At 42.7% G+C, this 14,066-nt stretch overlaps 1 long non-coding RNA gene across 1 annotated transcript in view; it reads left to right on the top strand.

Moving 5' to 3' along the window:
- The first annotated feature begins 214 nt into the window (after window positions 1-214).
- Window positions 215-14,066, top strand: part of LOC138473813 (uncharacterized) — a 456,617-nt gene continuing 442,765 nt past the window's right edge. The window contains exon 1 of the long non-coding RNA XR_011268932.1: window positions 215-340. This is a non-coding gene — a long non-coding RNA (uncharacterized lncRNA). The remainder of the gene's footprint in view (window positions 341-14,066) is intronic.

The following is a 14,066-nucleotide window of genomic DNA, read 5'->3' as shown; positions in this document are numbered from 1 at the left end:
ATTTTGTGTGTGCATGCACGGGATGTTGAGGGTGCATGTCTGGGTAGAAAGCAAAGGAGGGCTGCGCAAATAAAAGAGTTTATAAAGAGGCGATTGCGAAACAGATGAACTGGCCACCATCGGACGCCGGAAGTCGCTGGTTACAGATGTCCCCTCCCGCCCCCACTCATGTGCACTCCCCCTTCTAATCAGCATGATGTGTAACCCCACTGCACGGCCGTCATGTGAGGCGCACTCAGCCTGGTGTGTGCCCTTCTTCCGGACACCGTCCGAGTACTCACAGGAAAGGTGGTGTGCTGCACTCCCCCTCACATGGCTGATTGGACACGCCACGGTTGCAGTGAGTAAATGCGTGCTGTGCTAGAAGTGCTTTTTTGTATATAGTGAGTGACTGCTGGTGCGTGATAGTGGTATCACACGTGCGCTATTAGTATTCGTGCATTTTCTTACCGTCGTCTCCATCTGCTACCCACGTGTCTCTTATTTCAATATGTTTTTTTCTATGTCTTCTGTTGCTATAGCTCAGGAGGTTAATGCGCCTTACTGTTCAGGAGACCTGTATTTAACACAATCAGGGCTGCTGAAGTCAAAAAAAGGTGCGTAGGTCAACACACTGCGCAAAGGCGCACCAGTGGGCAACATTGTGATCCTAAAAACATCAACTATGTTCTTATTGCATGAGATGGTGTGAAGGAGTGCCCAAAAGCTACTTTGTTTGAGCGTGCATACATATTTGCACTAGCCCCTTGCCTCCTTGCACTTACCCAGAGCCGCCGTGCCCTGGCTGCATTTCCCCCATTTCCCTCTCTGTAGCACTTCCCCCTCCAACCTTCCCCTTGCACGTTGAGTCGTAGTACTTGCACGATCTGAATGACACAAGGCCTAGTAAGATCGCTTGTTTTGTCCTCCCTCTGTCTACCCTCCCTTATCTTGTCCCGCCTAGAAACACTTGTGTACAGGCCTGTTGTAAATGACATATCATATAATAGCACTGAACCCAGGGGCAACAGATCCTGGAGCAGTAAAAAGGAACCATGTGGCCAGCCAAACCCAAATTCTCCTGCTCCTCTTTCAGAAATGTAGTTTTGGGCTTTCGTTCAGGTTTAGACGCTGTGAGGATGACCCTCCCTAAGAAGAGATATAGCTCCCCTGTTTGTCTGGCTCAAGGAGTAAGCAAAAAACCTTATAAGGCCGAGTTATGGTTGTAGCAGCAACTACTCATGTATGCGCAGGTGTCATAAACAGGTTATTTTATGATCGCTCCCAGCATCCTGCTATATTTCTTTAAATAAATTTAGGGGCTCAGAATTAGTTGGGCACATTTTTTACTCAGGAATTACCTCAAGCACTAATTACCATTACCTCATGCATTAATTGTGGGAATCCCACTCTTTCCAATAATATGGCCAGCATGGCGGTAAAGTGGGCAGATTTACTAAAATGCTACATGCAGTATTTCATGAACTTTTCGTTCAATCCATTTCCAATAGGGGTGTACCGAACCTCGGCTTCGAGTAGGTATTCGGCCGAATTTCGGCTGAAAATCAGCTATTCCGGTTCGGCCGAAGGTTCCTAGAATACTCACTAGAATACTCACTCGAAGCCGAAGTTGAAAAAAAAAAATGTTTTTAAATGTCCTCTTTCTATGATTGCCAATCTTCTCTCAGTGTGAGAGACGATAGCCAATCCTAGAAAGAGAATACTGGCAAAGCAGCAGTAGCCAGTAAGCCACTGCTGGTAGCTTACTGGCTACTGCAAGCAACGCATAAAACACGTAACAACATAGCTGTGAGCTGTTGCTGTTATTGTGGACGCAGGCCCGGAGCAATGTGCAGGTCATTGCAAGCGCACAGCACCCATTCTTTCTATCCTTCCATTGATGGCTCAGCTGGGTCTATTTTTAGTATGCTCATGTAGGCATTCAACCACCAGAAGGCTTGCACATGTTTGTAGAATATCTGGCAATTTACATGGGTGGCAATAGATCACTGTCAAGGCCCATCAAATCTTAGGTACCGAGGCTGACTTGTAAATGCAGCACTTCAAAGAAGTCTGCATTGGCACCACTTGTGTGGAAAAGAGTGCAGCCAACACAGCCATCTGAAGTGCTCACAGAACCCTAACTCAACGAGAGCATGCAATCGCTGTGCCCATGGCAATAATGTGAACTGTATAAAGGGCACACTCTGCACTCGGCAGTGTCCTGGAATATAACACAAGGGCCAATCCACCCGGTTTTACACAGCAGTAAACATCAATTCCCCCGCCGTCCAAAACAATCACATCCATCCATTGGCCATGCCGAGCATTGCGCTGAGTGCTCTGCTCATGCCATGTTTACTCCACTTGACATTGAGGGAAAAAAGCAACAGTACACCGGCCGGGTGTACAATCAGGAGTACCGAGGGTGGGGGACGCGAGGAATGTGTACACAGCACAGAGTAGGTCATATTCCATTCCATCGGCTGCTCTATTGATGACGTTGAAGCAAAGTTAAGCGAGTGCGACACCCCATTCAAGGCGTCTAGTAGAACACTGGGCTGCCAGTGCAAAGAAAGGACCCACAAAATGTCTGCCAAGGTGTTCAGTTCTCATGACGAAATCACAACCTCAAACTAGACTCACTACGCAACTATGCAGTAATAGGCGGAACGTGCACGGCAGCGAGAGGCCATATTGAGCTGGGCTGCATCTCAGCTCAGAAAGGAAGCCTTTGAATATATCTTTGGCAAGGTCATGCACATGATATTCATGGTAAGGGGGTGCGTGTGCCCGGAAAGGTCGTCTTGCTAAATGATTTGCATGTAGTCATCTCATGATAACTCAATGGGATGGCCTGGGATTATTTTTTTTATAATTGCTTCAGCTTGACAAGGTAGGTGAATGGAGGGTTGGGTATGACGTGTGGAGGGAGGTGCCATTTTCAGTGCCATTTTTAAGTTGGTATTTTCAGGAAAATACCCAATAAACATCACACACTCAATTGTTGAACAGCCAGTTCTATATGTGGATATTAAGGAGCACTTTTCATGTTGCCTTTGAATAATGTAACCTTGATGATGTGTGCTTATAAAAGGATTTGACATACAGTTAGTGGTGTCGAATGGTAATGTATAGTTGCTTTCTGTATAGCAGATCAGTGTATGAGATGGATTTGATCATTTTTTGGAAACTTTTAAATGATATGAGAAAAAATGTTCTAAAACATGCTTCCCCCTCCTCTGCTCTCTCTCTCGTCTCTCCTCCCCTGCATCTCATACTCTCCCCTCGCTCTTACACTCTTCCAAATTTTCCCATAGGAAAAGGGTTAGGCTTGCTGAAAATGTGTAAAATGGAGCCAATTTTAAAATTATTTCTAGGGCCTCTTTTTGTTGGGCAAATGCTCAAATGGGGTTGAAAAGGGCAGCTGAATGTGTGCATCCATGATGCGCGCATGCAGATGCTCTTTACTGTCTTGCGAAGCAGTATTTCTCATGTGCTGGACAATGTATTAAAAAAACCAACTATTCGGCTCACTATTCGGCTTCGGCCGAATAGTTTTGCTAACTATTCGGTATTCGGCCGAATAGTAATTTCACTATTCGGTACACCCCTAATTTCCAACCCTGTTTTGAAGAATGGAAGTGGGTTGCGTACAGTGGCAGAGAGCACTGTTACTGTGCAATGCCAAAAAATGTCGAGGAGTATTGTTTGCCATTTTCTACATTACAATGCAAAGAGGTGTGGGGGGGGGGTGAGAGGTGGGCATTTGAGATCGCCCACTTTTTCACCCCCTAAAACTCACTCTTGGTCCAGGACCAAAATGATGGGAAACATAGAATCCTATTGAGAAAGCCAGCAGTTCAAGAGCTGTGGGGCCGTAATTTTCAAACAAAACAGTGAACTATGTTCAAAAGTGTTGTACGTTTTGTTTACGGACGTGATGGCGCTATGTCTATGCCCTTCACTTGGAAAACCTACTATGTAATACCAATATATAAGAAAGGTGATAGAACATCGCCGCTAAATTACAGTCCAATCACCATCATGGATGCGGATTCTAAAAAATGTGCTTCCTTGCTTTTGCAACATATTGATGAATGGAGCACTCGTGATAATATTTTAGATCAATGTCAGATGGGTTTCCGGAAATCCATGGGAACAGACTGTGGAGGTTTGTCATTACGTAGTCCCCAGATGTTAGCATGGAAGGAGAATTCCGTACCAGTCCATGTTGCCCTCATTAATCCATCTATGGCTTTTGATCTAGTGGATAGATCTATCCTCTGGAGTAAACTAAATAAATGAGGTCTCCAGAGGTTGGGGGGGGCTATTAATCATATTAATTCACCTCCACAAAGGTTCATAGATTCAGGGGAGACTGAATAATGAGGGGCATTTGAGTAATCCTATTAGTATCTCTAATGGTTTAAGACAAGGTTGCATCTTGGCACCTTCCCTATTTCATTTATATATATCGGATGTTCGACAGGCACTTCAAAGAGCTGTGTTTCTGCAACCTAACAATGGTGGAATTAAACTCCTTTGGGCTCCCTACGCAGACGACCTTTTTTCATTTGACCATACCCCTTTCGGTCTTCAAAGGATGATAGTGGTATTCAATCAATATATGACCATCAACAATTTAAGCATTAACCCCCAAAAGACTGTTGCTGAGCACATTAAAAAAGAGGACCAATTTTACTTGGTTCATTATTCAAACCCAAATTACAAGAAAGAACCAGTATGACATATTTGGGCTATCCGATTATTGCACATCCCACCAAATGTTTTGATATGCATGATTTAAGGGATGGCGCAAGTAAATTGTCAGCTCAATTGAGAAAGATTGAAATAAAATTTGGTACATTTTCATTATTACAAGCTGTAAAGTATTATATGGCAAAGGTGATCCCCAGGTTATGGTACGGATAAGAGTTTTCCCCAAAGTGGTCACTTATGGAATTAGCGAAATATGAAGCTGTGGTCTGGCATTCAGTCTTATACCATATTCCCAAGTGTGTTAAATTCTCAGCAATTCATTACGAATTAGGACTACAGTCTTTACAAAGTCTAACAGAATGGAGTCTACTTAGTAAGTTATTTGTCAACTCTGAAAAATGTCTGTATTATCTATTGAGTAGAGAAGTGAGAGAGGGGACTTTGAAATTGGGATTTATTTATGAATTATTTGTTGACTGCTTGCTGTCGCTGGAAAATCTGGGAACGTCTCTGGAAACACCTTTGGGAAATCCAATGAAAGTGAAGACGTTAATACAAAGAAAACACTGGGCAATTATTATTGAAGAGATGATGAAATCTCACCTTTATAGGCCCTCATTCCGAGATTGGTGGTAGTCATGGTGCTATTAGTGCCATGGCTGTCTCCAATACCGGGTCCGGCACCGGTCTGGTTCAATGGGGACTTACCAGGTCATTCCGACCCTGGAGGAACCGGTAAATCCCCATTGAACCAACCATTCCCCATTCCCATTTGAGCCCCCATAGGGCTCAAATGGGAATGGGGAAGGTGGTAATAACGGGCCCGTGAATAGCAGGCCTGTTATAAGCGCCCTGGTCCCTTAGCGGGACCCGTAAAGGACGTGTGGTCAGACCACATGACCTTTACGGTTCCTGCTAAGGGACCTCGGAATTGGGCGGTAAGGGATTACCGGCACCGGTCTCCTTAACGGAGCCCGGTATCCCTTACCACCCAACTCAGAATGACCCCCATGGTCAGATTATATCTTCACAAATAAATCTGGGCTCATTGTAACCTTACTTGAAACGCTTCCCTAACAAAAAGATGAGGAATGACTTCATGCATTTTAGGCTCAATGTCTTGTCTACTCAGGAAATGTTATGCATTAGAGAAGGAGTGTCAACAGGTTGGCCTGGAGCAACGGATCAGTGTCGACATTGTAAATCTCCAGATGAAATAGAAACCCTTCCTCGCTTGCTGCTTTATTGTGCAGCATTGAGAAGGCAGAAAATTGAACATTTAAGCAATTACGTGGCCTGTGTTCAATGGGTACCATTGTAATATCTTTGGGGAACATTTTGCATGGAAGGTCTGTATCTCTGAAGTTGGCTGTCCTTAGGTTTCTCAAGAATGTATGTAATATTTCTTAATTAGTCTTTCTATGTTTTAGGGAAATGTGTTATGATAATAATTGTTAAACTTGAAATCTTTATCGATAAATGTATGTTAGGTATGTATTTTTACGTGTGACACGTTTTACATGCTATATTAATGGTTTGCTGATTTTATATGTAAAGTAAGCTTTTTCTTTTTTGTTAAGGTTTGTTTAAAAACCAACACAAATAACAAACAATGTGCCTCATTGTAATCAGTTGTACATATTTGTTAAATAACCAGGTCTTTAAGAGTTTTTTGAAGACCGAGAAAGAAGGTTAATTTCTGATGTGGTCGGGGAGAGTATTCCAGAGGGTGGGGCAGTCACGCAGAAGCTGGAGCTTTCTTACTAGAAGTAGATAGGATACAGCACTTGTCATCTATTTTGTTCTTGTGAACTTTATTTTCAAAGAAGGGGCGTGTTACAGATCAACAGTGCATGGAACCAAACTGCAACATACAGGGGAGGAATTGGGCTGGAATGAGGCGCAGCTGAGCTCTGGCAACAATTGTCTTGCTGGAAAGTCGTTCCGTGGAGGTTTGCGCCCCAAACCCCCAAGTTGAGGATGCTCTCTGCCTGTCACTGCAATTCGTCCTGTGCACTGTTTAAACATAAGGTCTGAGACTCAAGACAGCCCAAGCCTGAAAGTTAAAATTGTCCAATTGTCTTTAATGAATCATCTCGGTGATATGCGTTACGAGCAACCAGGTGATTGTTGGGAGCCTGTCACGCATTCGTGTTGGGAGTGCACTATGTATTTTTGTGCTATTGTCCAAACACTCCTGAATTGTTCAGGTCACCTTTGAGAATAAGGTGACTCGATCATTTCTGACAGCAGCGCAAATGAAAAGAGAGTGTTCTTTGTGCTCCTTTCATTTGCTCTGCCTTTTCAGAATCTGGTCCTATATGTCTGCACCATACTGTACTAAAGCTACACTGAGCGAATTATATATATTAAATATATAATTATAGATAAAGGGGTGAGCCTGTAATTTTAGTCCCTGGTCCTTCAGGTAAAGTACATTATATTAAAGAAGGGTGGACCAGTAGAACGGGATGACACATAGATTCTTCACTCAAATATAAACTTTAATCAATACATATTTCACATAATGAGTGCATGTATGGTATAAAAAACATTAAACAACCAATGAATTCATTTCATCAATTTAGCATTCATATCTTTAGCATTCATTCATAGTCCCATACTGCCACATTCAAACCATCATAAATAAAAAACAATTTGGCTTGTCAAACAGTGTACACTACTACTGTTAACACAGTCCCCTTCAGTTTTCACATTTATTAGTGACCCACTCCATAATATCAGGTGTCATATTTTATCTGTTTTTTTTGTTGATCCAGATTGCACACAGCAAATCGTCGACACGTGTGTCGGTCATACAAGACCGTCTTCAGGACGTTGGGCACAGAATAATTAATCCGCCCTTTTTGGAAACGTATAGGCCAATATTCAATCCCCAAGTTCCGACTCTAGGGTTAGCAAGTAGGACATCGGAATCAATCCTCCACCGGAATCTATTACAGTATAGAGATCAGTCTCTGCTGGTTTGCGCAGGGTAGTCAAATCAAACAAATTCTGCCCCACCGTCCAACCAGAGGTTTGATTGGATTTGTCTGCAGAGTATGCAGAGTCTCTTGGAGTGACCAGTGGCTCTTCTCTTTCCCTTGCTGAAGGTGGACCTATTCCTCAAATACCCAGACTCACCGCGGAGCGGCCGCGGAGTCTCCGGAGTCTCTTGGAGTGACCAGTGGCTCTTCTGTTTCCCTTGCTGGAGGCGGACCTATTCCTCAGATACCCAGACTCACCGCGGAGCGGCCGCAGAGTCTGCAGAGTCTCTTGAAGTGACCAGTGGCTCTTCTCTTTCCCTTGCTGAAGGCGGACCTATTCCTCAAATATCCAAACTCACCGCGGAGCAGCCGCGGAGTCTCCGGAGTCTCTTGGAGTGACCAGTGGCTCTTCTCTTTCCCTTGCTGAAGGCGGACCTATTCCTCAAATACCCAGACTCACCGCGGAGCGGCCGCAGAGTCTGCAGAGTCTCTTGGAGTGACCAGTGCCTCTTCTCTTTCCCTTGCTGGAGGCGGACCTATTCCTCAGATACCCAGACTCACTGCGGAGCGGCCGCAGAGTCTGAAGAGTCTCTTGGAGTCTGTGGAGACCTGGGTAGAAATGGGTCCCAGAACCACACAACAGACCAACAAACCCAGTGTGAGGTGGTCCAGGGGCAAATCTTATGATTCCCATACTGGCCCCCTTGCTGGCCCTCACCCACTCACCAGATTGCAACTGCACAAGGGAGCCATCTGCATGGAGGACAAAAGCTCCCTTATTGCACCGCAAATGGACTCCAAGCTGCAAGTGAGTAACCAAATGACATCTAATTTGACTATCTTTGCGGCTAGTAGAGTGCCGTATTCACAGTAACAAGCCCATAGCGAGTGTGATCATTTAAATATACAGGATTGTGCTTACTGCCAGGTGGAAGGATGTAACAACTGTGAACAGTCTGATTGTGAAATTGTAGAACTAGTGGAACCAGCTGTCTCACTTGACGCAACACACGAAATACAGCAGCCTGCCATGACTCCTAAAATGAACAGTCTAAACACTAGTTTGGGCAGCACACCGTTATATGAGAAAACGAAAGTGGAACCCATAATGGAATGCAGGAGTAAACAGAAACCTACCGGCTGGTTGGACGCTAGTTGTGTGGCGAGGCATGAGGCTCCTGCTACGGCTACGGAGCCGGCGGGAAGTGAGGGGGCCGCTGGAGTATGTTCCATAGCTGCGGCCCCCCTGCCCACGATCTCGCCGGCTGATGTGGCTGACGCGGCGGTCTTCGCGCCCCGGCCTTGTGGGTCCGCAGGTTTTTCTTGCCCAGTTTCGGGGCCCCGTCCGCTCTCGTTCATGGTCTCTGCTGCTCTGCGGGCCCCATCGCTCGCCCCCCCGGACCGAGTGGAGGAGGTGTGCCTGGAGCAGTGGATGCCAGTGAGAGTGTCCCTCGGGTCCGCGCATCTCCACGGGAGATGCTAGGAGGGCCGCAGCCTATGCCCGATATGAGAAAAGAAAAAAGGACTAAGCCCGATCCTGAGGGCAGAAACAGAAAATGGACTATGGGCTCTCTGGACACCTTTCACATTGAAAAACATTATGGCAATATAGATATAAACGAAACATGCCTTGATGATCGTGGCGTGGATGTTTTTTTTTCTGCCAACCTAGATCCAGACCCCTCGTTTGGAAATATTCCTGAGCTGACAGGCAATATCTCTCCTCTTATTGCCCAAGTACAAAATAAGGACCAGCTAGAAAGAAGACAATCCCTGGAAATACTAAACAAATTATTAATGGATTTGACCCACATCAATCAAGGGCGAAATACACATACGAATAGGTGTGAAGGTGCTGAACCCTATGCAGGTTCACAATTTGATGACAATAACACAGACCAGAACATAAGTAATGAGGATGAGTATCCGAGACAGCGAGCCAATTTATCAAATACCAAATCCATTTGGCAGAGTAGAACGCTGAAACGAAGAAGAATAATAGACAGTGAATCTCCGAAGATTTTCGACTCACAAAAATGGTTGAGATAAGCCCAAATAGATATGGATCCGTCTGAAAAGGCGAATACAGTCAAACCAATAAACAGCAACGAAACTGATAAGCAACAAGCGGTGAATAACGCTAAGATTGTAAAGACTCCATCGGAAACCTCATCAGATGAAACCAGTACGGAGTCTTCAATAATGGCTCATGAGTACCCGAAGATCAGAAGAACTTATTACAAAACCAAGCATAGAATGCATGATGTGAAAAGGGACAAATAGGATTATTTGTAGGACACAATCAAAAAATACATACAAGAACTATAACCTGCCCTGACTTCAGTAATGTCAATGACCATTTCACCATTCTTGAAAATGTATGAGCATTCAAATGAGACAATAAAGGATCAAACTACCTTGATCGCTTTGATGACTTCTAAGCTAATCAGCATTGAATATGAAACTACACATGACAAACAGTGTTTTAAAGAACTCGTTAATAAAATGGACGGCATGGTAGCTACACTAGCTACACAAAAACAGAATAATAGTGAAGACAAAAAACTATTGGCTGAAATTGCAAAAGAAGCACTTTTCCTGCTAAAACAGGAAAGAATTATCAAAGGTATTAAACCCCTACCAAAAAAGACATGTGTAAACAGCGTCTGTCCCACAAAAAGAAGCAACAAATGAGCAACCGTACGTGGAACCAACCACTGTGGCACCAATGACTAAACAAACAAGTACTCCTGAACTCAAAGTGATTGATCTGACAACACAAGAATCACTAAGTGCGGCAAGAAGCGAACCAAAGCTAGCGACAGAGAACACATCGGCCATCAATGAAAAGCATCAACAAACTAGAAGCCAGCCTCAGGAGGTAAGCACAAGCCTTTCTTTTAAGGACATACTTGCCTTATCTACTAGGGCAGAAAATGGAGCCAACACAGACATCCAAATACCTTCCTCATCCTCAAAAGACAAATCTAAAATAATAGATGAGCATGTAACAAATCCAGCACTCGAATATTTGACAACTGAGCCACCTGAACAGATCCTGTTTGATATCTTCAATGCAATTAAACAACCTGCAAGACCAAAGCGTGCAAATATAGCACAAACCAAAAAAGACTAAAAATCAAACTATGAAAAAACATAATATCACTAATAGCTCAAGAAAGTTTCTACGAAACCTTAAAACAGTGAGCTTCACAATAAATCAAGGCGAAGAAAAAATACCAGAAGAGGAAAAGGATTGCCATATTGCAACAAAAGAAAACACAAAACAACATGAAAGTTGTAAAGGTATATCTACCGATATGGAAAAGATTTAATGGAACTATCTATATATGAAGATGAAGATGTAAGCACAAAAAAAAAGCACAGAGTACACCGTATTGGGCGATCAGCTAAAGGAAAAACAAAGGAAACAGCTGTTGTTTTGAACACATTGGAAGGTCAAGATAAAACAGAAGTTCGAGTATGCGTACTGATTCCAGCAATGAACACCAAAAAAAAGCGAGAAGATAAACTAAACCAGTCCTGTGTTTAGAACAATGGAGGAAAAACAGAAACATCTGGATTACAAAGAGTCGCATAACAGTGACCAGCCCGAGAGAGTCAGAGGAACTATAAGTCCATATATGCACAAGAAATTTGAGTCTCAAACCAGAGATGCTGCTGTTAGCCCACGCGCCTCTAAGGCGAATTCCAACGGCCCAGCGTGGATCCCTGCCTGTCAAAGAACTCAAAAGGATCATTCTTATAAAAATAATAGTCAGCGGAATGTCAAACAGGAACTTGAAAGAAAACCGCAATTTAAATATTGCCTAGGTTTAGAGCGGACGTTTCCAGGAAAAGATGGTCTGACGCTGAACCGTACAAATGTCCTACAACTCTTTCATTACGTTCCCACGCTGAGGACCATTGAATCCGGAGACATCAAATGTGGCTAATTCTTCAAAGAACCTTAAGACGGCAAAGTAAAGCTCCACCTTGGCTTTAGGATAGTATGTGACATCCTTCTAGATGCAACGGCAGTCTTACTCTCGCTAGGATTTGACATCTTTGAAGTGAACAAGAAGGAAGATCGAAATGACAACAAAGCAAAAAACTCAAACACAAATACTCCACCTCCGATAAGAGAAAAACTGAAAGCAAATTACGAAGACAAGGAGATGGTAAGAACTTATAACATAACTGACATTCCAAAGCTCAGCAAAATCGTATATAACGAACAAGTAGAAATACAATCAGAGAAAGAACAAATCCAAATTACATTCTCATGTAATAATAATAACTAAAGAAATTATATCAATGCAAGACAGTCACCGCATGAGAGTGATGATGAGCTAAAAAACTGGAACTGGATCCCTGTTGCGCTGACAAAACACAATAGAAAAAATTAACGCCAGGCCATTCCAGTTAAATCAACAATCAACTGTGGATCATGGAATGCACGAGGATACAAACATTTTTTCCAACAGGAGTGGATGAAAGAACTAGACATTATATGTCTCCAGGAAACTTGGATGATCGATCCTCCCATTTCTGACGCATATGACATCTGTTTTAACCCAGCCATTAAAAACGAGAAAGGTAGACCGATGGCTGGATTAATCACGTTGATCAACAAAGGTCTAGGATATAAAATAACTGAATCTATAAATGTAAATGCTTACATACAAGTGACCCATATGTCTAAACAAGATGAATACCAAAGAACACTAGATTCAATATATCTTATAAATATCTACTGGCAACATAAAATAATGAAACCAACGTGTTTTATTGACATGATAACACAATTGCTCGATGAAATCAATGAGCAAGCTGATTCGTCTAAAATTGTACTCTGTGGTGACCTAAACATTAGGTGCATAGAAGATAATACATCAGCGTACAAGAATGATTCAACCATAGCTAAGCAATGGTGCACGCAAGATACACATGTCAAACGGAAACATGCCAGGTGATATACCAGCTAAAATGACCTGGAGAAGAGACAATCAGAAATCCATATTAGATTACTTCTTTGTATCTGAGACTTTGCCCTGACAAATAAAGACCTTGCAAATCCATGAAAATCAAGAAAGTGATCACAATTTGTTGGAAATAAGTCTGATTAATATAACTTCAGAACCTCAAGCCTACTGGAAACATGATGTTGTTACTGATTCCACAAGACTACGTTTGAAACGTGAGGATTCCGATGTAAAAGACATTACAGCATTGTATAAGCACGAAAAGGATGTGCTGGAATATGATCATATTCTCACTCAATTTAAGGAAAAAAACCATGGCCTTTAAAGAACAGGCTTTTTACCAAAACATACATTTGATTTAGAAATTCTAAAACAAAAACGTAAAATGAGAAGTTAAATACGAGCTATGCAGACAACGAATACTCCTGAAACACAAAGTAAAAATAAACACATTAGGCAAACGTACATAAATTGGTTAAAGTCCCACAAGTCGATCCTGAAGCAACGCAATGCCGAAATGATGCTATCAAAGCTCGCTAAAACAAACACCCGAGACTTCTGGAGTGTCATCAACCAACATGGAACCTTGCAACAAGCCATCATGACAAATGCAGTAAAAGAAAAAGACTGGATAACTCACTATACCACTGTATACAGTAAAAAAGAAAATTCAAAAGAGCCAAAATTCCCAGCTGTAACATCGTGGGATCTAACCTTTGATCATGTTGAGATCCTAACAATCATTAAAAATCTAAATCTCTCAAGAGCCCCGGGTCCCGATGGGCTGAGCAATTACATCTTAAAACAGAACCTCGAGAAATGGGCCACTTTCTGTCGTGTACTTTTCAACAAAATTGCGACATCATGCTGTACACAGGAGTCCTGGAAAAGTGCTATTGTAATCCCCATCTTCAAAAAGGGAGATAGAAGCAACCCGAAGGACTACCGTCCAATAGCACTTTTAGACGTCTTGGGAAAGGTCTATGCTACAATGCTAACACGTAAATTAAATCAGTGGATCCACACTGTAAACCAAATGGACCCAAGACAGACAGGATTCGTGAAAGGAGTTGGATGTGCCTTGAATTTGCTAATTGTAAACATTCTAAAAATGGAAATGATAAGATCGGGCAAAAAAATATACATTGCTGTCATAGATTTTGCACATGCTTTTGATAGCATTGCTCGAGAAAAGGTATGGGCCAAGCTACACTCTTAGAATTGTCCCATAAGTCTCCTATTAGCAATACAAGAACTGCACGCTGAAACTAATATACAGATTAGACTTGACAGAGCTGGTAAATTATCAGATGCCATACCTACCCATTGTGGGGTGAAGCAGGGGTGCCCACTGGCATCCATAATTTTCAATCTATTTCTTTCTGACATAGAT

The sequence above is a fragment of the Ambystoma mexicanum genome, chromosome 8, assembly GCF_040938575.1.
Source record: "Ambystoma mexicanum isolate Mex_15411 chromosome 8, UKY_AmexF1_1, whole genome shotgun sequence".
NCBI lineage: Eukaryota > Metazoa > Chordata > Amphibia > Caudata > Ambystomatidae > Ambystoma > Ambystoma mexicanum.
Note: the sequence above shows the minus strand (reverse complement) of the source record. Positions and strands in the feature narration are given on the sequence as shown.